At 38.3% G+C, this 26,956-nt stretch overlaps 1 long non-coding RNA gene across 1 annotated transcript in view; it reads right to left on the reverse strand.

Moving 5' to 3' along the window:
• Window positions 1-16,609, reverse strand: part of LOC128788049 (uncharacterized) — a 34,922-nt gene extending 18,313 nt beyond the window's left edge. Inside the window, exons 1-2 of the long non-coding RNA XR_008430948.1 lie at window positions 16,419-16,609; window positions 16,085-16,189 (exon numbers count right to left, since the gene is read on the reverse strand). This is a non-coding gene — a long non-coding RNA (uncharacterized LOC128788049). The remainder of the gene's footprint in view (window positions 1-16,084; window positions 16,190-16,418) is intronic.
• Between the last annotated feature and the right edge of the window lie 10,347 nt (window positions 16,610-26,956).

Genomic DNA, 26,956 nt, shown 5'->3' on the forward strand with positions numbered 1-26,956 from the left:
TCCAGTGTATGTGATCAATGATATGAAACTTTGGTGTAAGGATAGGTACATATGCTTGACACAAGAATTACTCTCTGGATTCAGTGAGAGGTTGTCTTTCAGCACTAGATGTTTTTGATTCAAAATACTCCAACAATACTGGAACTTATGCAAAGAAACTTTAGATGGGATCTCAGCTGTTATGGTGTAACATCATAAGCATCTGTGGACCTACATTGGTTCATTTCCTCAAACACAATACTTTAATTTCTCTTTTCTTGTTTCTGTTTTTTTTGGTTTTTTTGTTTTTTTGGGTTTTTTTTTTTTTTTTTTTGGTTTTTTTTTGGTTTTTTTTTGTTTGTTTTTTTTTGTTTGTTTGATTTTTTTTTGTTTTTGGTTGTTTTGGTTTGGGGTTTTGTTTGTTTGGCTTTTTTTTTTAGTTTTGTTGTTTTGGTTTGGGGTTTTTTTTTTGTTTGTTTGTCTGTTTTTTGTCAGAACATGCCAGTTTTAATGTTTTTGAGCTTATAAAAAGTGACCATTACTATTAGTAGAATTTGTAGAAGATCTAGCTATATAAGGTACAGCTACTTGGAACTCCTCAGTACTCCACAATGGTTCAAAGTCAAATATGCCAAATATGTCAAATATGGTGGGATTTAAGAAAAACCATAATACTGATCATGGGCAAAGTTATCAAGAGATATGGAGTATAATCAGGTGAGCAGCAATGACTGAAGCCCTGACCTAACAGCACTGACTGCACTCCCTGGGTGAGGAAGGAGTAGCAGCACAGCCAGCTGATGCACCATCAGTGTAACCAGTGTCCAGGTTTCAAAGCTCCAAAAAAAAGGGAATTTTAAGGCATTACTGGAATGCACTAATGAGATTAAATTAAGACCTGTTAATGTTTTCTATACATCTATGGTTATAGTTCCACACTGAGCAGCTACTTTCATGAAACCTGCAAAACAGTTAACTGGAAGGACCAGATAAATAATTCTCTACCATAAGTATATTGCTTGCCTTTGAGGTGATGAAATATGTGACTTATGTGTCAGCATGCCTTGTGATGTGCTCAGCATGCCCAGTGTGCCAACACACAGAACTTCATAAAGCAGCCAAAACATTTTCTCTCTTTGTTCTTTTCCTGAATCCCTTTGTGCTAAGTCTCCATGACTTTTTTTCATTGTAAAACAGGGAAATTAAATCTGTTACACTATGCTCATTACTCACCTCTCAAATCCATTCCAGTCAAACAAATTTTCCTTTCTTTCTTTTTTATTTATTCCTAATTGAGTTAAAAATATGTACAGATGATTGTGAAATAACTACAAGATGCTTTCAGTGAGATGCTCAATAAAACAGAGCTGAAATTCAGCCCAGTGTTCTGCTTTGGGCTACAGACAGCACACTGCAAAACAAATAGTATAATGTCAAAACAAACTAGAAAAGCTCACCATTCAGTTAGTTTTATGGATAATGTATTGGCCAAAAAAATATGCAAATTCCTCTCAGAAATGAGGGTTACCCCCAAGTCTGAGGATTTTTTCTAAGTCCATTTGGACCTTCTCCAGCCAAAATCAAAATGTTCTGATGCATTTGCAGACTGGAGAGCCTATTGAGAACTCATTATCTTCAAATAGGATTACACTCCGTTAATATGAGAACATGTACATTACGATATCACATAAAATCAAAAGTTCCAATTTGCTCACTACATGTAAATCCAATTCAAAATATTTCCATAACATATATCCGCTGGATGTTACACTATTTGTATGTCACTCTAGAATGGATTAACTCCATGACAGGCTAGTCTCAGTTTTTCTGCATTTGGTGTTTTTAAACAGTTTATATTTGTTATCATATCAAAGACAGGCTTGCAGTTTTCAAAAGGAAGAAGAGAACACAGCGCCCAAGGCTCTTCCAGCATTACATTTCTTATTCCATTTTATCTTTCTTGGTTTTGACTAATGTCAGTAACAGCTACTGGTAATAAACTGCTTGTTACAGCTTGCTCTTGCCTTCAAGCACTGGCTTTGATACATTGTCAGCCAATTGGAAGCATTTCCTGATTACATTTCCAAATTGCTTGTTTATTGATCGAAAGTTAATAAAGCAAAAGACAACTTTTCGGCTTAAATTAAATGAAAGGATCCTTTGATGTTCAAATTATCCAATCAACCAACGTGCAATGAAATGTAAGCATTTGAAAGTTTTATCTGGAAAGCAAAATGTACTAGATAATGGTTTCTGGCACAGCCGCTGTATCTAACAGCTAATGAAAAACACCCATAACTTTAGATTTCATTTATTTTCTGTTGAAAAGTAAACGGCACTGAATTTTGTTATTTTTAAATGGCTGAAAACATGAAAGGGCAGATATTGTATATCTTTTTTGACAAACTATAATTCCTACTGCAAGTGTATTTGGTTAGCTGCAATAAACAAAGTAATATACATTATCATTTCCTCAGAGTCTGGCCTTTGCTTGTGAATCTATTTGCTTCTGGTGCTGTATTAAAACTGCTGTGCTCTGTCTACCATCACATTACCATCACATCCAAGAGGATGCTCTGACCTATCTGGAATATTTAGATGTACAAGAGACATCTTCTCTCCAAAAATTACCATAGGTCTTATTATTACACTGTTTCTTCAAGAGCTTTTACTCACATAGTGAAATGTATTTAAACCTTCTAGACTTAACATCACAGTGTTTTTCAGAGTGTCAGTCACCTCTAAAAATTTTTCAGGCAATGATTTCAGTGCGATTTCAACTGAGAAAGCTGGAGTGGCTATAGTATGTGTTATATAAAGTAACAACAAAATAACAAATAATTGCAAATCTTAGCTAGTAAGAATAACACTAAAAAAGGTACAGCCACATTATAGCTCAGATCTCAATGGGAGATTCAGGTGTTTTATGGCAGAAAAATCTTGAAATGGGTACTTTCTCAAAAAAAAGTGTAATTGGGCTAAAAATGAACATAGGTAATATTTCTATGCTTCATCCTACAATCCTGTAAGAAGATTTGGGTGTTTTAAGCTGAGACCTGTATTTGTAGACCACATTGTAAGTGATTACATACCCCACAACTAGGAACAAACTCATTTTGGCTGCACTAAAGCAATAAATGTGATGTGTAAAATGATAAATACCCCCTCTCTATCTTGTTGTAGTAGTAGTTGTTGTTGTTTAGAAGTTTGTCATTGCATTGTGATTGTAATAACTTTGCAGTAATAAATGCAAGTGTAAATGTATTGGCACATGTGGTCCCTACATGTCAAAATTAAAATCTCTTCCTTGAAATGAAAATCGTAATTGAAATAGATTTGTAAAGTCTGGAACTCATTCTGCCAAAGACAGCATGTTTAATGTTTCTTTGTCCTTTCGACACAACCTCACAAAAGATCTCTGAAGATCTTGATGTCACAAAAAGCTTATAAGCAGAGCCACAACCAAACAAATTTTTGATGTGATGATGATCTGATCATCAGGAAAGAGAGGGAAATATGGATTATTTTGTATTAATGTGGCTATTAAAGATGCTACTATTGTTGTAGAAGACCAGCTTTCATTAGGTCTGTTGTTTGTTGGGTTTTCTTGCTCTTTTCTATTTCTCTGTAGATAGAGAGATATACATTTAGAATAGTCAGTGTAAAGCAGAAATTGATTTATGTTAGAATCCACTACTGTGAATGCCAAACAAAATAGCAGTGGTCCAGATTCAAGATTTATCCATTTTTTAATCTTTTTTTGCGATGTGAACAATGTGAAATCCAGGCAGAGCTAGCAAAGTAGCACTGACGTGGCAGGAGAGAATTAAGTCACAAGCACTGACTCCTTGCAGACACCATTGGTGAAGATGGTGGTACCCACTAACTTTTGGATGGCTCTCATTCTGCTCATGTGCTCACACTTCCTAGGACTCTGCCAACTCCATCAATCTGCGAGTGTTTCTGTACATCAGCCTTTATTATTCCTTTTCTACCATCAGCAAACAAGCCTGCACAGCAATTGTATCTGGCAGTTCCCATGAATACAACATCCCTCGGACATGTGAGGTGCTGCACACATGCACTAAAATTCTTCATAGGGGGATCAGCATCTGCACCTGGATCACTAAGCCAAAAGGTACAACTCTAAAAATACTGGGATAATTTTTGGCTTGTTTGTCCACAAGAAGAAAAGAGGTGGAAAAGCAGTAATGATAGTCCCAAATCACGAACTGGCTATTACTTTTTATTTAATACTTTTTTCTAACATAAGGCTTTTTTTTGCACTCAGTTCATGAGACTTTGTAGCTCCTCTTTTCCTTTTCTTTTCAAAGAAAGGAAGGACTAGAACATAGAAAATTACCTTTATAAGTAGAAATTAATACACATGTAATAGGAGGTCTGAAGCATAGGTCTTAAGAAAATGGGGCAAATACCACAAGATTTGGGATTAACTGAAAAATATGAAAGCACTGCAAGTAGCGGGACACATTTTGCGGATTTCCCTTAGAATTTTTTTTTGTGGGTTGAGTTCTTCAAAATGATGCAATATTGAAATCTGCCCAGTGGGAGATCTAGAAAACATTCTGAGACTGATAACCTCATTTTGAAAGCTTTGCCTGATTAAAGGGGTTGTTCCTTTCTTAACAACTTGGGATTTCCATTCATTTCTCCTTTTGTTGGAAGCAAAACATATCAGAAAAAACCTCAGAACTAAAATTAATATTTACTAAAATTAGAATGAAGTTTCAGGTTTTGCTTGTGGTTTTATCCTATTTAAGACAATGGACAGAGCTCCTTCATCCAGGAGCTCCTTTTCATGTCAAAAGATCTATTTACTGATAAGAATGAGTGATTTTTAGTTAACTGAATCCTGTGCATCCATACTTTTTTTTAAAGGTAAATAAGACTGGGTATGGTTGGCTAACAAATACTTTTATTATTAATAACTTCACAGTGGCACCTACATAATTAGTGAAGAAAGGTAGGTTTTTCTAATTAAAACTGCAGTTATATTCTGCACAATTTTTTTCCCCTTAGAGCACATTTTGCACTGGCCATTCTCTATCTGTTTGGTACAAGAATGTAACCAAAACCATGACTGCAGGTCCTTAAATGCTTTCTAAATTCACTAATCTAGCACAGCACTTTAGGATTGAGGTTTTTTCAATGACATAAGAGCTCAGGAAAATGTTATCTAATATTCACTTATTTCCTTATTCTGGTCTTCTGAATTTTAGGAGCCAGCATTTCTTCAGGATCTTTGTATTTCATGTCTGCAATTTGATACTTAAAGCTTTAAATAATTTTGAGGAGATATGGTATTTTTAAGAATAAACTATTTATATGTTGCAACTTTACCTTAATCTTAAACAACCTTCCAGCAAATAATTTCTTTCTGAACCACAGATCAATGATACATTAGATTTAACAGTGCAGTTAGATTTAATTCTTAAACAAGCAAAATACCAGAGGCCATCTGAAACCCAGGCCATTAATGCTGATTTTGTTTAATTTTAGTGAGAGTAAACTGCTAAGTACTGACAGACGACAGAAACTACTACATGCAACATTAACCTTTTTCCTGCCACACACATGTGCCCTGGGGTAGCCACTTTAAGGTATTAGAATGTTGTCATTAGAAAGTTTCAGGGGCAAAGTCCAACACCCTGTGTGTGTACAAAGCTACAGGCTTGTCCTTTTATTTGATCTCTAGTGTCTGGGAATCTTACATCACTCAAAGAGTTAACCTGCTTAGACACATTTGGGAATTTTAGCCACAAGGGACTTTTGTTTGCATCTAGGCAATTCTTTTAAAAACTGATGTCTCTGAAAAGGTTTCAGCTGTGCTGACTTGCAAACTGTACAACACTATAACCCACATATCACTCACTCCAGCTCCTCCTCCTCACTGTGTAAATGGGAGTGTAAGCAATATTTTTATTTAAAGACTGGGCTTCATGTGTGCTTCTGTACTATGTAGCTATTTAGCTACTATGCAGTACCAGGCAAAGGTACTTCTCTTGTCTAATTTGTCACATCACTACCACCAAAGACTGAATCCTTCAGACAGCTGAAGGGGGCTGAGACATCTAATAAATTCACCCTTTGCATGTAGAAAATGCTTCACAATGAAATAATAAAATGGGATTTCAGTTAGGAAAAAATGAGATTAACTAGTGTAGCAAATAAGTAAAGATTATACATATAGGCAACCCACTGATCAAATATTTCTTAGGGCAATTGAGGATCTATCAAGGATACTGAGCCAGTTAGATAAAGAAATTACTGAAGAGTGATTTACTGAGTTGTTTAAGAGTCATGTTAGAAAGATTAGTTTGCTCACAGCAATGTGATTGCTCTGTTTTATTTAATGATTAGTTAAAAGATGTGGTAGAATATTGCATAAACGAGCTTCAGTTGTTTATTTAACTATTGGCTATGCTTACCCCTACACTGCCAAACCAAAAATATTAATCATGTTATCAAAAATTTAGCTTCATGAATACTTCTCTACTCAGAGTCAACATTACAGCAGAGCTATACAGTAAAGAAAACATCAGCATTTTTCAGGGCATTTCTATTTGAGTAGAAGACTTCTGCTGTTTGGGCATTTGAATCAGTGGACAACTGGCCAGAATGGATCTGAAGGGGTTGGCTGTATTTTGAGTCCTAGGAGTCAAGAAAAAAGAACAATTATGATGTTGATTGGATTGTTTTGTTGAGCAGACAAGAGGACAGTGCTCTTCAGAGAATAATCTCCAACTGGTAACTCCCAATGCTGACACTGTCCCCATTCTGCAGATCATTCATCCTCTGAGCCCTGCAAATTCAGAGCTTCAAGGAATGCCACTCTCAAGAATCAGCCTTTTCCTCCTCAGTACTTCTCTGTCTCAAGTCAATACTACCTTCCTCTTTGCTGCTAGACACAGAGAGGAGCCTTTGGCCCTGATTAGCTTCTATGAATTCAGAATCTTGAGGAGTATCGCTTTTTTCCCCCATTGTTGCATCCTGGGATTGGGTTTTAGGGGTTCTTATTTGTGTTAGCTAACTGAGTTCTTATTTGTGCTAGCTAGCTGTGTACCCCCATGCTTCCCCTGTGTCTTCCCTCCCCCACGGTGTCTGGCCCCACGCTGCCTGCCATTGGGCTAACCCCCCCTGCCACTCCTGTAACCACTCCCCTGTCTGGACCCGGGAACCCCCGTGTCCGCCACCCCATCCCCACGATCCCACTCAGCCCAAGGCTCGGTGCCCGCCCCTGCAGTTCCCTGGTTGGTCACTGTCCTACGTCATCATCGCATCACCCGCACGCATTGGGGGCACGCCGTCTGCCCTCCCTATCACATCGCCTATATCATCCCACTCCCTTCCAGGTCCTGGCGCCATTTCCCCCACATGGCGTGGGAAGCACGGGTCGCTACCCCACCACTGCAGCTCTCTGTGACAATAAAGCCTTCCTGCCTCCTTCGTGGGTGATTTGGAAGTTCCTTCCCTCTTTGCCTCAGACCCTCGCACGGGCGACAGAACCCGGCAGACCTCGACCCACTTGCCAGTGGCAGCGGCACACGGAACAGAAGCAGTGGACCCGAAAGTCCAGGCAGGGGCGGCGCTGAAGGGCGCCAGAGCTGCCCCAGACCTGGGAGAAAGAGTGTGACGCCGCACCCCATTGTTACTTGCACTTAATTCTCTTCATTTCTATCATGGAAAAGACAATTGGGAATTTTCATTTGTGTCTATTTTTAAATGAACATCATTATTCTTTGGTCTTTCTACTTAAAAGCCTTAACATTTTCTTTTTTTTTTGTTTTGTTTTTTTGTTTTAAATTCACACTGGTTTTCTGAAGTAAGGAAATCTAAAACCATAAATTTTGTGTTTCAGTCTTCAACTTCTGCATAAGGTGAATTCTAAACTTATTCAAGACCCAGTTAAAAACCTCTTAACAAGACATAAAAAAAAAAAAAAAAAAAAAAAAAAAGAGACGGAAAATGAACTTTCCTGTCTTCAAATGTAACTCATTAGTAAGAATTAAGTATTAGCTCCCTTTTTTACCCACAAAGCTCTCAAATAAAAATACTCAGTTGCCTGTCCTGGTTTGACACGGAAGTGAATTTTCTCAGGAAGATGTGGTCAAATCAATCAGTGGTCAGGTTTGGATACTGGCACCTGGAGTGACCACTGAAGGCATGGACATGCCTCTGAGAACACAGTGGTTTAAAAGCAAGAACTCCCAAGGGAACTCTCTTTTTGGTTCCCCAAAAGTGTAGTGCAGACCTCCCCTGCCCAGTCACGGGCTGGGCGGGGGAGGGGAAGCCATGTGGCCTTGGAGAGGTAGGCCAGGGGTGAAGGGACTGGAACCGAGCCAGCCCCCTGCGGACAGAAGGGTGGAGAGAAACTGAGATGCCTTTGTTTCCCCCCCCCACACTCACCAGAGGGAAAGAGACAGAGAGTCTGATGGCACCTGGAATTTGCCAGCAGAGGAGAAGGAGAAGGGGGGGGAAGGTGCCCAGCCTTGGGAGTTGGAGTTCTGGACAGAGATTTCAGCCATCTGGGGAGTCCGAGACTTTTAAACTTTTAACCCTTTCCTGAGAAATGAAAGCATTGTGAAATATTACTTCTCCTTGATTTGAAAGAGAAGAGAGACAGTCTAGGACCTGAGAAGTTAGAAGAAATTCTAGGTGGGAGGAGATGATGGAGTGGCTTTTGGTCGGCCTTTTCTTTTTAGCCATAGATTGAACCAAATTCTCCTGCCACAGAGACTGCATTTTTAGGGGGACGCAATGGTAAACCAAGAGACCTGCTTCAGCAACTACCAGCACAGGAATAGAGTGAACACAGAAAAGCTGAGGAGAGTGTGGTGATGCCCTCTGTCTTCAGGAAGAAGGAGATCTCTGTTCTCGAGACCCTCGGCCTCAGGGGAGGGAAAATGGGGGGACTGTGGTCCCAAAGTGAAAAGCTGAACTGTTTTTTTTTTGGTCCTTGGCAAAGCATCCTTAAAGGAGCCCTATGAGCAGTCTGTCCATGCACGGTGGTGAGAGCCCTGTGACATGGAAAGGAGAGTGTCACACTTGCAGATTTTCTCTGGGCGGTGCCATGTGTGACATGGAAACACAAGAGGTGACGATTGTGTTTCCTGGGGGTCTATGGTGCAAGAGAGACTCCTCTCTTACTTGAAGGACTGAATATTGATTATCTGAAGGGTGGTGACTTGATTGAGGATCTAGGATGTATCTCACTTTGGTTTAATGGAGTTTGGGTGAGGGGAGGAGGAGTGTTTTGGAGGGTTTTAGTTTTGGATTTAGTGTGTGTCTTTTATCATAGTAGTAGCTTAATAGAGTTCTTTCTCCTTTATGTCTAAGCTTGGGCCTGCTCTGCTCTGTTCCTGATCGCATCTCACAGCATTTATTTGGGGAAGGTGCATTTTCATGGGGATGCTGGCATTGTGCCAGCATCAAACCATGACATTGCCCAAGACTCCTAATGATTTCTGGTAAGATTAGCAAAATTCTGAATATGTCATCGTGAACTTCATGATGTGTGCATCTGGATATTTTGGGGTTACAGTTGAGGAAAGCATTAACTCCAACTTAGGAGCCATTTTTCTTCTGGTTTGCTTTCTTTTGGCTCAGACTCTAAGCTACAATGAAGCACAGGGGCAACTTTCAGCCTTGCGCGCATTTGCAATATTGCAATATAGTTTGTTAACTTTATACAGGTGAACATGCTCATTACTGGTAAAATCATAGGGAGGGATCTCAGAAACTAATTGACACCACTATTGCAGCAGGTCAACTTAAATAGCAAGCATACATAGTGTAAGCTCTGGAATGAATGCACTCTAATAACAGGTATTTCCAGACTCTGGATTATGATGGATGTACCCAGCAGGGATAAATTACTTCTTTCCACAGCATGACTGTGTCTAGGAGACACATGCTCTGCCGTGTGTACTTTTATCTTTCATTATACTTCACAGAATCAGAGCAGCACCAACACAATAATATTCTTGTTTACTTGCCCCACATAAAAGACAATGTGCCACTACCCTCTTTGCAACACAGGGCTATACCCACTGAACTGTGTGCCCATCTTCACAGGCAAGTTCACAAGTGCATTTCATTTTGCTGTTACGTTTGCTCTGTTGTGCTTTAGTTATTCCCTTGGGGCTGGTATCTAACATAGAGGAGCCTGACAGTTAATGGATGGTGTACATTCCCCGTTCCCAAGTCTGATCCAGCAAACACATATGAGTAGTGGCTGAACCATTTAAAAGCTGGTGAAGAGTAAGGGAAGTTTGTGAGGTGATGTCTTTCTGTTATTACCATTTTTATATAGGTACGTCCATAAGGGCTTAAGTTATGTTTTCTTGTTCATGGTTGGTAGGCTAAGGTAAGAAAGGAAAAATATTGCTAAAGGCCAGTGAAAAACTTGTACTTGCTGAAACCTTCTAAGTTATGGAGTAGCCTCCTAAGAGAAACAACAAAGGTGCCTTTGCTTGCAACGTGTAGGTTTAGAAAGAAGAGAACATGTAAGAATGAACCATTCTCAACTCTTAGGAAGACCTACCTGCAATAATAAGCCTTCCCCATCTTCTAGCTTTATGATGTTAGTTCCTATTTATGTATCTCTAGATTTAAGTATCTTGCAAGCAAACAGTTCTTGAGGAAATTACATACTTTCTTAGTATTAGCAGGTAGAATAGCAAGTCAGCAGTAATAGCTATGTTTCAGTTCCAAATACTACACTATTTTGGTGAAAACTTACACTTTGGAGAGGCTTCGAATACAGTCCCTCAGTTCCTTGAGTCATAAGACAATGCATGTCACAGGTGAGGAAGAAATTTCCCTGACTGTACAGAGTCAACTACAGAAGTGTTTGTACTGTCCTTTAAAGCACAGGATAAAACCTGTCTTTGAAGACAAAACCAAATTAATAAAAACCTTACAGTCATGACCAAGGTAATACAGCTGGCTAAAACATATCAGTAATAGTGACAGGCAACAAATAATTTGGCTGTATCTTGGGTTTTTGCAATGGGGGCATAAAGAAAGGGGTGGTAGAAAATAACCTAGTATCAAATGATCATCAATTTATTCAGCTTAATTAAGCAGAACAGCAGTAGCTTGGGGACTGGGGGCCTGCAACCTTTCCCATTAGAACCACAGGTTGAAACATGGGCACCAACCAGTGTGCCAGCACAGCAGCTGCCCTGCAATGCAATTGCCACCCCCACCAGCACAGCTGCAACCAAGCTTGTAAAGGATCTCAATTTCAAAAAGATAAACTTTGAAAAATTATGGAAACTACTTAATGAGGTCAACTGGATTAAAGAGCTCAGGGATTTTAATGTGGAGAAGGCGTGAAATTTCTTTAAATCAAAGGTGTGAAAGCTGTCTGGAACTTGCATCTTAATCAAGGGGAAAATCTTGTAGGGAATGGCTCCAGAGCTGACTGGATAAATAACCGTTTCTGAAAGGGCAGAAGAAATAAGCAGTTTGTCTAAAGGGATAGGAAATATTCTATGTTTGAGAGGCCAAGAAACAGAGAAGTAGAGAAAAGTGCCAAAAGTAAAGCTGAATTAGACCTTGTAAACTGAGACAAACAGCAAAAAGTTGAGAGTTTTTGTTTTTTTCCCTCAGCCACGTAGGTATAAATATAAAAGAGAACACAGAGGGAAACAGTCAACCACAGTGCAATGAAAAGGAGGTCAAAAATAAAATGGTTCATCAAATTTAAATCAAATGCATTACTTTCTGTAATGACAGAAGTGCTGACTATAGGAAGTGAGGACAGGCTGTAAATTAGTATACCCAGGCTAAAATTAAGACTGAAAGACCAGTGCAATTACGTCACATAGGCCTAACCATTTCCATCCCAAAAATAACCAACTAAGTAAGTGCATGAAAGTTCAGGTACAGTGGAAGTGATCTGAGTTCATCTGTCAAGTGGAGTAACCAAGCTCCTGACAGGGATCAGCAAATAGAGACCTTATGTTTTTGATGATGGTGAGGACATAGGGTAGCTTATACTCTGGAGGCCAAATTAGTCCAATTACAGTATTATACAAGGCTATAGGGGAAGTCTTGAAAGAGAAATTAAGAAGGAAGGGGTAATGCATAAAATGCATTGTGGACTTTCTAAAGGGATGTCTTCCCAGACTAAATTCATTTTTTCTTTGATAACTGATTTCTTAGATGAGAGAAATGCAGTAGGTCTAATCTATCTGGAGTTCAGTAAAGGTTTTGGTTTATTGCCACTTGCAAAGCGGTTCAATGAAGTTTAGCAACATACATGTAACCAGGTTTCTCAAAATAAGAAAGAATAAATACGGTAAGTCTGACCCAGAAGCAACCTGCTCTCCTTTCCCCCAGTAGTTCATACTATTGGAAAATGCAAAAATAAACTGAATCTACAATGCTTTAATTTTGTTTTGTACTGTAATATAGAGCTAAGTGATATTGAGAGAAATGTACATTGCATTAACCAATTTCATGTTATATTTATTAATGCTCTAGCTGGAAAAAATATTGCTTGTTTTTCAGTAGAGCTAATTAAAGAAAATGAAATTACATCATTAAAAAATATAATTTTAAATGTGCCATATGGAAAATGGGAGAAAAATAGTTATCTACTTCTTTGCCCAAATTAATCAAGCATAGTAATAGATTCCAGAAAATCTACATTTTTGTTTAAAAGTATTAATTGGAAAGGCCAGCTGAGATTAGTAGAGGCAAGTCATCCCTGGACACTGTCTCATTTGCAGCACTGCCTTGGAGAATAACGTGCTGGTGCATATTTCTGTGCTGTTGACTATGGGTTCTGCTCACTCTCCAGCTGGGAACATCTACTCATTTTTTTATTGGTAATCAGTGTTTTCATGCTTCCGCTTCCTCTGTTTACCTGAGTGTTTGCACGAAGTCTGCTAATTTCTGGATGGATGATAGATTGCGCTCAGACATTTTGGTGAATCAGCCATGTTCCTTGGTTTACAAAAAAAAAAAAAAAAAAACCCAAACTGAAAAAAAAAAAAAAAAAAAGAAAATAGAAAAAAGCTTCTATGTGTGTAATGTAACTTCTTACAAAGAGCCCTTTCTCTCTTTTTCCAACATTACTTAATACTTCTTGGTATATCTGCATTTTGAAAAGTCTGGATTTGGGGAAATAGCCAGAGATATTGTGAAATTCACCTTCTATAGCAACAATTACAACAAACCAATGCCTAAAGAGTTTTTCTCATATATATGTATATATATACATATATAAATATATAATCTCCCACATACGGATATGGGGACTGAAAATATGATAGAGAATGCTGACTATTTTTACAGTACTTAAAGCTTACTAAAACATTTTGTAATGCACTTGCTTGCTGGAGATGCTCTTGACGCAGATTATGTTTTAACAGAAAGTGATTTGCCAATAAACACTTGGCAAACAGTTGGGAGGCAAAGATGTGGAACAATCCATTGCATTAGCCACATTTTAATGATTTTTTTTTCAGAGAGAAGCTCAGCAAAATTGTAATTTCTTTAATAAATAATTAACAGTGTATTATTTCAATAAATAAATTAGTGTTTATATAGTAAAGAATACAAATGTTTTGTGCATACATTCTGACCTACTTCTCCAGTCCTTCTTGGCTGTTTCCCAAATAATTATTTTTAAAAATTAATGATGAACATCAAAATATTTCTGTTTATAACATCATATCAATAGTAGTTAAATCTATAAAATAATTCAATCGTTTATCCTTCTTATCTTGGGAATGTTTAATCAAGCTTGATATTTGCTTTAAATTAGCACTGTCAAATGTACATTAGTATAAAATCTCCCAAATCATGAAAGATTTATAATTTGAAATGTATTTGGATTATTCTCTAGTTAATCAGCTAGATAAAAATTAGTAGTACTGTAACTAGAACAATTAATTGGATTTAAAAATTAAAAAATAACCAGCAACTTCACTTTGGAAACACAAATAATATCATAACTACATCATGGGAATTTTGTAAAGTCCATACTAAATCATATGTCCCTCATTTAATCTTTCACAGGAAAAATTTGTATTTTTTTATAGGGGAGTTTCAAACTAAAAAGGGATCATTCTTTTGGCAATGATTCTATAAAAATATGTATGCATAGCAACTCAGTAAAACATTATCACAGAAAAAAACTTCAAATAAAAAGAATTTAATATTTAATTTAAGAGGTTCCTTTTTTTTGTCATTGTTGCAGAGGTTTTCAGGCAGAGAAGGCCGTGGACATTGTTGCAGAAGTTTTCAGGAGGAGAAGGCCATGGACAGAATATAGTAACTTTGCTCTGTACATTATTGTAGCTAGAAACCCTTATGTGCTCAGCATCATTAATGATCAAAATGAGCTTGTAAGAAAAGCACCAGTGGGCAGACTGCTGTACGTCCCTGGGTAATTACTTCACTAATGTCTTGCAGAGAGTGTCTGATGATCAGGACAGCCAATTTCTGTGAGGGCTGGGCTAGACTGGTAGGAAAACGGCAGCATGGAAAGCTTCAAAGATAGAACTACCCATCTATGAGCTGCTCAGAAGAGTGAGCTGTGGAGTATGGAGTTTGGTATCTGGCAGACTCAAGGGGGCAAAGGAGGTTTAGAAGGGAGGCACGTGGCTGTTCTTCCTTGGATGAGAGCAAAGGAGCTGGAAAGTACAGGCCTAGGCCAGGAGAGGCATAAAAATATTCTCTGCTCTTTATACTGAAGGAATGACAGAATTTGTAGGTTATGGAGGGTATGGGAAGGATAATGGAGTAAAGTACTAAGACAAGAGACAGTAAATAGTCTTACATTTGTAGCCTGATACTTCACACAGTCACAAAGTTGGCTGAGGTGGAATGGACCCACAAGGATGATTGAGTCCATCTCCTGGCCCGGCAGAACACCATCCCCAAGAGTTACACCATGTGTCTGAGAGAATTGTCCAAATGTTTCTTGAACTCTGGCAGGCTGGTGCTGTGACCACTTCCCTGGGGAGCTGTTCCAGTGACCAAACACCCTCTGTGTGAAATACTTTTTTCTAATATCTATACTAAATCTCCCCTGACACAACTTCAGGCCATTTCCTCAGGTCCTGTCACTGGTCACAAGAGTGAAGAGATCAGTGCCTGCCTCCTCTCTTCCCCTCAGGAGGAAGTTTTAGACAGCTATGAGGTCTCATTTCAATCTCCTCTTCTCCAGGTTGAACAGACCAAGTGATGTCAGCTGCTCTGCCTACGGCTTCCCCTCAAGGCCCTTCACCATCCTTGTGGCCCTCCTCTGGATGCTCTCTCATAGCTTTATGCTTTCCTTATATTGCGGCACCCAAACCAGCCCCCAGCACTCGAGGTAAGGCTGTCCCAGCTCAGAGCAGAGGGGACAATCCCTTCCCTTGCCCAGCTGGTGATGCTGTGCCTGATGCCCCTCAGGACAGGGTTGGCCCTCCTGGCTGCCAGGGCACTGCTGACCCACATTCAACTGGCCATCGACCAGGACCCTGAAGTCCCTTTCAAACATCTCATTCCCCAGTCTGTCCATATAGGCAGGGTTGCCCTATCCCAGGTGCAGAATCTGGCATTTTTCCTTGTTGAAATTCATATGGTTGGTGGTTGCCCAGCCCTGTATTTTATTGAGGTGTCTCTGCAGGGCAGGGCCTCTCTGCTTTTGAGGGAGTCAAGAGCTCTTCCCAGTTTGTCCAAGATCACAGTGTGTCTCATTCCTGTGTGTCACAGAGTGGTGAGTATAACTCTGTCTCACAATGCATTTGTTTAAAGGAAATAATGGTGGGAGATGCCATTTGGGTGAGTAAGACCTCAGCCTTGGTAAGGTTAACTTATTACCCTTGCAATCCTCTGAACCCCAATATCTTTTCTTGTAGTCCAAAATATTAAACTGAAAAAAAAATGTAGGTCTTATTCACAGCAGGTTGTGCTTTACTCATTCTTGCAAGCTAGGCATGTATGCTTTGTGCTTTTAAATTATTTAGACCTTCCAGATAAGTCAGAAACTGTTTTATCTGAGCCTTGTCTTGTACACTGTATTTTCATCTCACAATACTGCCATTAGTCATCACAAACTAGCTTACAGGCTAATACAGACCTTTGTTCACCTTCTAGCACTGGAGATGCTGCCTTGGGCCTTCTAGAGCACTGGAAATTCTTTAGAGATCTTTTCCAGTCCTCCAAAGCTGTTCAGTAAACTTCTCTGTAGATATGGGAAATTAACAAGAAAAGACCATATAAGATAGATGGAATTTCCTATAATCTTTACATATACTAAGCATACTCTTTGCAGTCAGACCTAGGTTTCTTCATGTGAAAATGACCGAAGCTGCCGCGTGCACAGAGGCTCTAGGGCTGAGCACTCCAGCATGGGTAATGCAGCTTTTGTAGCCTTTTGCTGAGAGGATGCAAAAGGACGAGAGAAAGCACACCTTGCCTGCGTGGCTGAGAACGTTTATTTCCCGCGTGGCCACTGCGGTGGCTGGACTGGCTGTTCCCAGGTTGCGCGCGAGGACAAAATGGCGACTGAACAATGGAGGCAGTGGGTTAAATAGGGGGCGGGCAGACAGGGGTGGAAATCCCCCTCGCCCAATGGGAACAGATGACAGGGGAGTAACGTGGATCACGGCAGCCTGTGGGAACATAACAGAGGTGGGTACAGGGTTCTGGGACAAATAGGATTGCAAGGATGGGGTGACTGACACAGAACTTTCAGGAAAAATTCAGGAGTGGCTACAAGATGGACATGTAAATGCTCCTATGGTAGACAACTTGGAGTGAACCATTGTGAGGGGAAATGGGGGTACAGAGAACCAACTAACTAACATTTATTAAAACCCCTAACTGAACCAACCCAGCATACAACAATGCCAATGCCTTTTCCTGGCTCTGTAATCTCATATGTTATCAATAGTTTCTGGACACATAAAAGATGCCCTGCCAGGTGCCATGTCCACAACTGCAGCCCAGCATACATACCTCTGCCTTCCTTGTGATCATGTTGCATGCAGGAAGTTTGCTGGTCTTCCAGGGTGGCTGACCTAGTGGATTGTACTGGGTCTGGAAGACACAATGTACTCTGAGGAAAGCTCTGGCTCCCTTATACTTCAGGGAATGTGCAAATATCCATGCGTGTCCTCTACTGCTGGAAAAGAAAGGAAAAATCTCAGAGTATCTAGCTGGTAGAGTGCTGTCTGGGGTCTGCTAATAAACTTTCAGTGTTCCTGCAAGTACTTTTCAGTGAGTTCTCATGCATTTTATCAATTTAACAATAAAAAATGCTGAAGTTGGTTTGATGGTTTTTTTGGGGGCTTGAGTCAGCCTCAGCCCCAGTCCCTCTCTTCTTTTTTCCTTGTTTTGGCTTCCTAAAATTGCAGTTAATTTTTTTTTTTTTGAAAGGAAGGGTAGTAGTTTATGTTTCCAAGATTAATGTCAAGATACAACAGCTCAGTTTTCTTCTGTTGTATATTTTCCCTGTGGTATGGCAACCCCTGCACCACAACTGCTTCTCAGCACTACTGCTCCCCATAAGTTTCTTATTCCTGGCCATCTCTTATTAAAATATTTCTTCTTAGTAGGCCCCCCAAAATGAAAACACTCCAGTTGTTTGGTTTTATTCCTGTAACTGCACAAGAGAGGGCTGAACATCCACAGCCAAAGGCTGAAGTACTAGTGCTCAGAAAATAACCCTAGGCAGAAATATCCACCTGTGTTACAGATATTGGTTCTCTGTCCTCATCAAAGTAGCTTGGGCCACAGACCAGGAAATGGCACACATTCTCTCTCGTCTCAATGGTATTAAGGTTAGAAAGTAAAATATGAGCTTGAAAATTAACCTTTGGAAAGAGGGCCTGAGAAGTGAATTATCATCTCCTGTCCCCATCTTCTCCACAACCTGAGTACCCAGACCTGCCATTCTCTGCTGGAGAAAGGACCTTGCAGACCAAGGGGTTTCTACCACTCTGCTATATTTCAGACTCAGTGCAAAGTCCTCAGCTTTAAGCAAGCAGTTATTAATGCTGTGACATTTGTGCTGCAGCCATCGATCAGCTATGGTGTGATTTTCTTAGTGATTTCCCAGGCAAGCAATCCCTAGATACTGTAAGAAAACATGACATAGTTGTGCTTCTTTTTACTGCTTATGTGGCATGACTGTTTTGTTCAAGGATAAGATCAACACCAAAATATATACACAGTTCTTCCAAAGTTTTGGAGATAAACGCATTTTTGTTCTGTTTTTTTTGTTTTTTTTTTTTTTTTTTTTTTTTTTTTTTTTTTTTTTTTTGTTGTTGTTGTTGGTTTTTTTTTTTTTTTTTTTTTTGTGTGTGTGTGTCTGTGTCTGTGTGTGTGTGTGGTTTTTTGTTTTTGTTTTTAAATTTCACAAGAAAGTCTATAAAGGCAGGTTTTTTCCCTATGTGCTGTGCATATTATGTCTCTGTCAGACCAGCAGGTATATGTTAGATTGTAGGTTTGGATGTCAATTCATATTTTAAGTCTTACTAAAATGCAGAGTGTCTGGGCATACATGGCTTTGGGTTTTTCTGGTGGCCATGCCTGTTTCTCTTTTTAGATAACAAGCAGCTCAAAATGTATATACAATTAGAGTTCCCAGTGTGAATCTCATCTTTCTTTCCAGTTGCTATGATGGTGGCATTTTTGTATTGGAATCTGTTTCTGTTGTAATAAATCACAGCCTGGACAATGTAAGTCATCCACCACTTATCTTTATTTATTTTGTACTTTGTTCTTGTTTAATTGGACCTCTTTGCATTTGAAGGAGAAAGAAAGTTAGATTTCAAGCACCAGCCAGGCTTTACCATTGTTATCCACCCTCACATTTGATATGGCACTTCTGGCTTTCATCAGGGGAAGACATATAATGTAGGTACAGACATACATGCAAAAAAAGAATCAAAAAGTGTGTCAGTGGTAACCTCTTGTCTGAAAAGATATTTGGGAAGTGATGTCCAAGGCGGTGAACATTTACCTGGAATGTTTGCAGCAGTGGGCAGAGCTGTGTGGTGGCTAGGAACAAACCGGACAGCCTGCAGAAGCTGTTGGTACTCACGTACACTGGAAGAGCAAGTGGGATAAGGAACATGAGCCAAAAACCTGCAGGGCAAATATCCCTGACACAATTGTACAGCAAACTCATAAATCAAACTTATCTCAGAGCTCTTACAAAGCATGCTTAATTCAGTTTTCAAGATAAATTATTTCAACTGTTTAATTTGGAGTTTTGCTATTTTAAATTAAGCAAAGATTTTCATCTGAGGATCATGCACTGTTGACGGAAAGCCAAATTTTACACAGGCAGTTCCAGAGGAGATTGAATGTTTTCCATTTTATAAAATTACAGTGCTAAAAATATTTTTTCCTTAATACACTGTTGCCCATAAAGTAAGAAACACATCTATGGTATTTCAGAGTTTATTGGGCTGGGTAGGCTTGGATAAAAGGCCATATGTTTCTAGTGGGGTCTCTTCAGACCAATAAATGTAATGTTGCTTTGCTCATTTAGAGCAGTAATATTCAACTGCATAACCATTTCAGTTTACTACAGAAGCTTTTCCACAGAAGCTTTTACTACAGAAACACACTTTTATCCATTGGGTACTTGCTTTGTTTCCATAATGCTAATAATGTCTTTCTCCTTTCTGGGAGTGCTTAAGATGATTATTACAGCTGGCTGGCACAGCCTCTGAATGCCAAAGCCTTCTCAGCCCTCTTAAAAAATCTGCATTGGGTATTATTCATTTAGTTTTTAATTATTAGCATTTATATCTGTTTTTACATCTTTTGCATATCATTCAGCTGTTCAAAGGGAGTATTCCCATGCTGCTAGTCTGAAGTACTTCTGTTTGAAGGCACCAACAGCCCGGGGAATACTCTCATACGCTGTCTGTGGCCAATCCAAAGAGCTGCCAATTGGGTTCTGCCAGTGCACATTAAACTGATACCATTTTGGAGTCACTTTATCAGTGATTTTAAAGTAACGAGCTTAAAAAGATTATTTCAATGTCTTTCTAACATATTATGCTTGCTTTGGTCTCTCTGATAATTCTTTTACTCATATATGCTGTATTTTCCATTACATAGTTACCCTTTACAGCCTGATACTCTATTTTCCAAGTAAGCAGCAGGCTGTTGTGATTGCTATGGCTTGAAACCTCCTCCAGAGGTTGCTAGAGAAATAAAGTGCAATTACCAGCATTAGCTGAATAATGCAAAATTGTGTTAGATGACATCTAGATCACTTTTCAAATAATATAGTCAGTATGTCCACTACTCCCTCCCCCAGTTTCTTTGTACTCAGAGAAACGTAATTTCATTTGTAGCTAAAATGGGATGTAAACAAATCTTTTGTGACTTTCTCCCTTGGTTCCTTGCTTGACTTCCTTGGGTCAAAATTAAGTTCCATTATTTAATACTGACCCTCTGATATACACCTATGCATTTTTAAATCTCCAAGGATAATCTCTCTGCCAAGTCTTTATTTCCACTGCTCTAGCTTATGCTAGTGTCTTTTGTTCTCATTTTCATCTCATTTTCTGTAGACTCTGTTCACACTGTGTTTGTATTTCATGTATGGGAGATCCAAGAACTGTGAAACCTGCTGAACTGATATGTATAAATGCTCTACCACCTTCATCAAAATGGCTACTGACATACTGGTAATTTCTCTAGTACAGAAACAATTGCAGTTGCAGAAAGTTTTGTATTAGACACCAGAGAATCAACAGTTAAGCTCTGGGAAAGAAGGAAAGAACTTTTTCTAAAAATTAAGAACTTCTACAAAATGGACATTTGCACCATATTAAAAATCAAACAATCCTATCTTCATCTATGTTTCTCTGTCCTGTGTAGTTTTTATTTTCTATTGAAGATCATATCTTGACATACATTTTTGCTATGATTAGGTCACTAAGCTATTTTCTCCCCATATGGATTATTTGATATCTAGCCTTGGCTTACACTGTAGCATTAATACAATTAAGCAAAAAATGTCAACCAACACAATTTCTTTTGAAAGCAGTCTGTCTTAGTTGCATGGTTCACACAACTCCTTAGCTCCTTCTATTTGGTTTCCAATTTCTTCTACTCCTTCAATCCTCTAGTTTGTGCTTATATCACATCACCATGTGCAAAATGCAAAGTCTTTTCTGCTTGACAGATATTTTGTTCTAGACATTTCATTTAACTTGAAAAGTCGAATAGCTTGTCTGATGTTTAACACAGAGTAAGTTTCTGCATGCTTGTTATTTCAGAGGAGTTAGAGAATCACAAATGTGTACACGTGTAGACCAAACACCCATGTGAATAGAGCCTTCTTCATAATTAAATATATTCAAAACATAACTATGTTTTGAACCCCATAAATATGTTTTTTGTTTTTTTTTTTTTTTAAATACCTTTGTTTTATCTGGTTGAAAGTTTTTGATCAGCTACAAATAGTGACTGAACTTGCAGAATGGCACAGTTGCCTGTGTTTTGCTTCTTGGTTTCTTATAGCATTTTACCTAATGACAGAGTGTTCTGTGGGATGGAACAGAATTCTGTGATTTCTGAATTTTTTTTGTGGGTGTTACTGCATGCTGCAGCTGCTGTGCCTGCATAATGAACTACAAATGCTCTGCTGTGTGGTGCAGCATAGGTCAGCAGAATTAGATTTTCTCTTGATGAAGTTCCACCAGTTTTCTTAAAATATGTTGAACTCACTTAAAATAGTGAAGCTTTGCCAACTGCCAATTTTTAGAATTTTGCTCCCTGAGCACACTTGTAGCCATAGCATATTCATACAGCCTTGTTCTTTTTATTTGTTGCTCTTTATCTATTCATAAAAACTAAACCCAGGTGGAGTAAACATCAGCCATGGCCAGTCTTTGATGCATTCATTTGTACTCACAAAGGAAACATCATTAGTAATGTTTTTAAGATCAAAATGTAGTGTCTTTGCATTATGTTGAAGATATCTCTGGTGGTTTCATGTTGTTCAGAAAGCCCACTGGACTCTTGTGTGGACATGATCCACTTAATGATTTGTAATGAAAGATGTTTGAGTATCTGGTATGTGCCAATGAAATGGAGTAGAACCACATTCTTTCTTTCTTGAGCCTCCAAGTGTTTTATTTGTCCTTGTGACGGGTCATAATGTTTTTTTAAAATGTTTTTGGAGATAATCTTTCAAAAGAAAGGTCCTCTTCAGAAGCTAATATCATTATTTTCATTATTTATTTTTTCACCCTATGACATTTCAATACCAATCTGAAATGTTTTGTAACATTGAGACAAGTGAGGCCACGTAGCATCTTTCAGAAGAGATAAATTGAAAGTTAAGCTTTAAGTATTAATTCGGAAAAAATTAATTGAAATGTTGTTTTAAGAAATTTGGGTACATGCTGTTGCTTTTACCTATCTGCTTTCAGGGACTAATGCTGAAGAGGGAATAAATGTTGAAGACTTTCCTGAATTCTTTAGCAGCATGCCAAATCAGGTTTTATAGGGGGGGAAAAAATCCCATGTATCATACCATATTTTGTTTCTGGTACATACATACATGTAGACAGAATAGAATAACTACTTCAAGCCCATATAGCAATTAATGGAATAAATGGTACCTGCAGAAGCTTATGGTACTTCTTAATGTCCACTCTGATAAGTCTTATTCCATTGTGGACGCTGATAGAGAGGAAGATAAGGAAGGACAACTGTACATATCACTTGAGACAGGATATGATGACTACTGGTAAGTTGAAGCTTAAGAAACTATTTGACTTTAGAATACTATAACAGGAAAAAGTAAGAGAGGCAATACAGAACTGCTATAAGGGTGAAAGCCAACAACATGTAGAAAGGAAAAAATGTCTCTAAGAGGAACTGGTTCAGAAACATCATTTACTGTGCCTGGTTAACTTACTAGTGCTTTGAAAATCTGAAACGTGTGATGCACACCATCAAATAGGGGATTACTTAAATTACAGTTGTATGCTAATTACTCACTTTAGGCAGTGGTTTGTCTGAAGCAGTAAATGATCCCAGACTTGTCTTAGCAAGAAAAAATCTTACCACTGAAATGCTGGGGACTGTTAGTCATCAGTGCAGGAATTGCCACTTTTCTAAATCTTGAATAGAAATGAATTCAATAAAATGAGTCATAATGACAGATTTATAAAAGCAACCTTCCTTTACATAATGGATTTTATATTCTAATGTTTCTTTACCATAATCCTTTAAAATTATGCAAAAAAATTATTATTTAAGTGATAGTAAAGAATTCATTAAAAGATTAATAGTTCTGGTTTACCAATTCACTTACCAGGTCACTTAATTATTTAGTTCATTAATTCTGCAAATGTCAGGCTTACCATGAACTCTTTTGATTTGCATAAGTAAGGTTATAGTTCTGTGAGCAATTGTCATCTAACAAGTTCAAACAAGAATTTGGCATTATTTTTACACATGTGTACATATAGAGATGGGAAACCAATCTACCTAATTGATTTGTCAAGAATATACCCTCCAAATTAGAGTAATATGAGTGGAACCTTTTTTAGGGACCACATTTCTCATGAAAAAAAAATCAGTCATTTAAGGAAATCTGAAGCCTTCTAAAGCTTTATTTATTTATTTATTTAACATTTTACTCATTGGAATATTGAGATGATAGTTCATTGCAATTATGAAAAGGATTCTACTTCTGAGGTGACAGTTGAAATATTTACACTATGCTAATGTGATCCAACCACTAGAACTTACATGTATGGATTTGTACATATACAGACACACATATATGTTTGTATAACATATCTAGAGGTACAAAGGAATACTTGTAAGAACATTGGAAATAGTCTGAGTAGCCATTAGCTCTTATTTAATCTTTAGGAGTATACTCCAAAGCAAGACACTCTACATGAGGGCACAATGAACCTTCTTTGAGCATAGGTGAAGTTTTCCATTCACTTGGTAAGCCTGAGTGGAGAACATCAATAGCTGGTCATTATGCACTATGTAAAATAATTTGAAGTCCTGTGATGCATACAGACTAAGTAAGGCCATCTTAAATAATTTTTATTGTGGAACGATTTCTTCCATTACAGGTTCTATGCACTGTAAAATAGTATGGGGCTGTAACAGTCACAAGCCAGTGTGTACCCATGTATCTTGCTGCAGTGAATGGTTAAATGTGAAAATGAATTCTTTCTGGCAGGCTAAACTCACGGCCCTCTGTATTAGTGGCATCTGCTGTGGCATGTGAATCAGCCTTGCTCTTAGTGGGTGTCTGCCAAGCAAGTACAGGTTTCTAGGGGGTAATACATAATCTGTTCAAACCTACTTCTACAGCCCCCATGAGTGGATCTATTAAGTACAATTAGCCTTGTAATTAAGGGCCACAGTATTAAACACTTCAAGCATTATTTTTTTCTCTTTTTGACAACACAGAATCAATCTTGTGTCAGCTTCCCTGCCATACAGTCTTATATCTTGATAAACAAATTGTGAGGATTGTAGTTAAAATTATGTGGAAGTCAGCAAAGCATGAGATGCTTTTACACAAAACGCACTCATTCAAATCTGTGAAGTAAATAGGTATAAATAACAGGAAAGTAAATCAGAGGTATATATACACAAAGGAGGTATAAAAATGTAAAAAATGCAAGTTTTAAAGACAAGAATATTTGAATAGTTTCACCTAAGTACCTACATGTATTGGATATTTCCTGCCAGAATAAATTGCATGTTTTGCAGTGTCAGTAATTTTGGGAGCAGGAGTGTGAGTCTTTGTATGGTCATGGGAAACACTCTGTAGTTATAGTACAAAGAAACGTAGATTGGAAGTTTTGTGGCTTGATCAGCTACTGTGTGATTTCCTGGGATTACCTATATGTGTTTACAGATAAAGAGGTAGGAACTAGACTGTTCTCAGTAGCTTTGGAAGACAAATGGGTCATAAAACTCCTATGTCCTTGAAAAAGTTTAACTGTGTTAAAAGTGGGACTTCAAAGGCAAATAGTTGAACAGAAAAAAAGATAATCTGTGTAAAATCATTCAATGTGAATCAGCACAGAGCTGACTGTGAACAGGATCCAGAGTTTATGGATAGTCAAGAATGTTTGGGGACAAACTGAAGTGATTCTCAAAAAAATGTCAGATGTCCTATAACCTGCCCCTGCTTTTCTTCCAGCTAAAAGGTCAAGGTTTCATCTGTTTGGTGGTACATAATAGTTAGTCAAATATTTTTATTAGGTCTGAAACTTTCTGGGGAGAAGAACGCAAACTCAACAATACTGAAAGGCATTTAAGAGGGTTCAAACATGTTTACTTACAAAATACTGGAGCCAAAACAGTTTCAAATTTACTTCTATATTTTAAACTTTAATCAATACTTGTACTGCCTGGGCATTCACCCAACTAGTCCTGGAAAACTGAGGGTCCAATTCAACCTTAGCTCATAATGTAACAAATCTGAAGATTCTATAAAAATCAACCACAACAGCAGATTTTTAAAATCACCACAAAATCAGATACAGTATGACCAGTTTAGTGGCCTTGTTTGTGCTTCTGGTGCTTCACTTCTTCATATGTGTTGACCCTGTGTTTTCAAGGAGGTTCTTTATGGAATAGTATGAACAATAAAGCATTTGGTAAATAGGATTGAGTTTGTTAATGTCTGATTTGAGATTAAACCAGCTGCCTTTTCTCAGTGTCTCAGTCACCAGGGAATAGGTAGGTAGAAAGATAGACTGACAACAACTTCACCCATTAGATGAGAAGAAACAAGTTAGGCCAGATTTTTGCCGTACCCTAGAAAACATACTGGTTGTTAATCCCCCAATGAGTTTATGGATGAGTAGAGAACAGTTAAGACTTTTTGATCTGTCATTTTCCTACATGCTTTGAGCAATGACTTCAATACTGCAGAGAACATCAGAATGCAATACCAAATCCTATGCAGCTCAATCTGGTTCTGTCATGTCCTATTGCTATATAAGTATTAATTTTTCAGACTTTTTCAGACTTGGACATGCAGAAATCCCCTAAATTTTCCTGACCCTAGAACATGTAGGAACAGCAGCCTTGTACTTAAAATTGCAATTGTGGTATATTGGTTCTAAGCTCATCAGGGACAGAGGTGATACTGCACATTCAAGACTAGAAATGATCCAGTTCGTGAGGCAGCCTCCCAGCTGCTTATGGATGCAGCTGGTTTGAGTTAGAGGCTGCAGCTGAAAATGAAGTGTAGCTGGATGCAGTTTCCAGTACCAGGCCATAAGCCCAGCTGATGTTTACTGGCACAGCTCCGCTGAAGTAGCTGTGGTAGCTTATTCCAGTTAGGCTCTTGCTCCACAGCTTTTCTCATGCACTAACTTGTGTTGTTGGAATTTGCATTCATCTCTCTTCTGAACTAAATAAAACAACCCAAATTTCTTAAAAATGCACCATTGGCCTTCTAAAGGGAGAGGATATTTGTATGTGTGACTTTAGCAAGTAAAAAAACAAGATGTTAAATCAAAAATGATACTTTGGGGTAGCAGAACCCTTACACAGTCACTGCATATTGAATTATACACAGGTGTGCAAAAAATAGTAGTGTTTGGATTAAGTGTGCTGTAATTTGTATTGTGTATTTTGAAATATGGTCATTTTTAAGGCAATGGACAGGCACATCATCAGCTTTCTATTCCTGAAAAATTTGAGGGCCTCCTAACGACTTTTAACAGCCAATGAGCATATATTCTTCACTAACTACTGGTCATTAGATAATTTTGGAAATATGCTTCCATCTAGTTTGGGAACACAGATTGGGTGCAAGCTCTGTCTTCTCCATTATTATGGTCATCATTAGGCATTTCTGAAGAACAACTACTCAGGCTTCTTGATTCTAGTAAAGCCTTCAAGTGTGAAGATTTAATAATACTTGTAAATTATGTTGTACACAAACTTCAATGTGTTAAATTAAAAGTTGAGACCA

Source organism: Vidua chalybeata, chromosome 5 (assembly GCF_026979565.1).
Source record: "Vidua chalybeata isolate OUT-0048 chromosome 5, bVidCha1 merged haplotype, whole genome shotgun sequence".
In the NCBI taxonomy this organism is placed as follows: Eukaryota; Metazoa; Chordata; class Aves; order Passeriformes; family Viduidae; genus Vidua; species Vidua chalybeata.